The 1,422-nt window shown below is 40.3% G+C and overlaps 1 long non-coding RNA gene across 1 annotated transcript in view; it reads left to right on the top strand.

The window, feature by feature from the left end:
• Positions 1-824, top strand: part of LOC105514989 — a 3,584-nt gene extending 2,760 nt beyond the window's left edge. Inside the window, exon 2 of the long non-coding RNA XR_001002249.1 lies at positions 550-824. This is a non-coding gene — a long non-coding RNA (uncharacterized LOC105514989). The remainder of the gene's footprint in view (positions 1-549) is intronic.
• Positions 825-1,422: the final 598 nt, after the last annotated feature.

Below are 1,422 nucleotides of genomic sequence, written 5' to 3'. Positions count from 1 at the left end.
ATTCTCCCTGCCTCAGCCTCCCCCAAGTAGCTGGGGTTACAGGCACCCGCCACCATGCCCATCTAATTTTTTTTTTTTTTGGTAGTTTTAGTAGAGACAGGGTTTTGCCCTATTGGCTAGGCTGGTCATGAACTCCTGACCTCATGTGATCCTCCCGCCTCGGCCTCCCAAAGTGCTGGGATTACGGGTGTGAGCCACCGCCCCGGGCAAGGGCTGTTTACAATAGGATAAAGAATGGACGCTCCCAAAGTGCTCATTGCTGGTAGCCTGTTTAAATAAACTCTTGATACTATGCTGCTGTCATTATCATAACATGGAACTATGGAATGATTGCCAAGATATTTAGTTAAGTAAAAAATGCAAGATGTCAAACTGTGTGGTAATTATGTACAAAGAGAAGAGAAGGGTTATATCAGACAGAGAATAGCTAATATTTAAATTGTGGCTGTTTTCTGTCAAGTACTGTTTAGAGAACTTCGCCTGTATTACTCATTTAAATTCTCACTGTAACCCTATGGGACAGGTACGACAACTATCTTCATTTTACAGCTGAATAAACTACGAGGCAGAGAGGAATTTTCCTAAGTTCACACAGCTGGCAAATTGGTAGAACCAGGATATGAACCCAGGAAGTCTGGCTCCAGCACCTGTTACTCTTAGCCACTGTACTAACTTATCAGTACACCATCTTTTTTTCTTTCAGCACACCATCTTGTATGTCTATAAAAGATACCTGATAATACTATTTGCTTCCAGAGGGTAGGGAAACTTTTCACTTTATACCCCTTTGTACCTTTTGGGACTCCATCTCAAATAAAATAAAATAAAAAATAAACAGCCCGGTAGTGTATCATCTCATACATACACTTTCTAGCACATGTACGAGTCTACCTGTAAGATAAATTCCTAGAAGTATGAAGCTGAACCAAACAGTAAATGAATTTATTTTTCTAGATTTTGCCCAATTGCTTTCTACACAGGCAGACATGGTATAACATGTGTAGAAGCGATTGGGCAAAATCTAAAAAAAAAATTCATTTACTGTTTGGTTTAGCTTCATACTTCTAGGAATTCATCTTACAGATAGACTCACGCATGTGCTAAAAGATATACATATAAGATAATGAAACTTCCACAAGTGATTTATGAGAATGCTTGTTTCTGGCCAACCTGCCAATATGGAACATTAACATTATCAAACTTTTTGATACTCACCACCCTGAAAGATGAAAAACAGCATCTCAGTAGTTTTGTTTTGTTTTGTTTTGATTTTGAGACAGAGTCTCACTCTGTTGCCCAGGCTGGAGTGCAGTGGTGCAACCTCAGTTCACTGCAACCTCCACCTCCTGGGTTCAAGTGATTCTTCTACTTCTGCCACCTGAGTAGCTGGGATTACAGGCACACACCACCACATCTGGCAAA

Source organism: Colobus angolensis, unplaced genomic scaffold (genome assembly GCF_000951035.1).
Source record: "Colobus angolensis palliatus isolate OR3802 unplaced genomic scaffold, Cang.pa_1.0 Scaffold252, whole genome shotgun sequence".
NCBI classification, from domain to species: domain Eukaryota; kingdom Metazoa; phylum Chordata; class Mammalia; order Primates; family Cercopithecidae; genus Colobus; species Colobus angolensis.
This window is presented reverse-complemented; position numbering and strand designations above follow the sequence as displayed.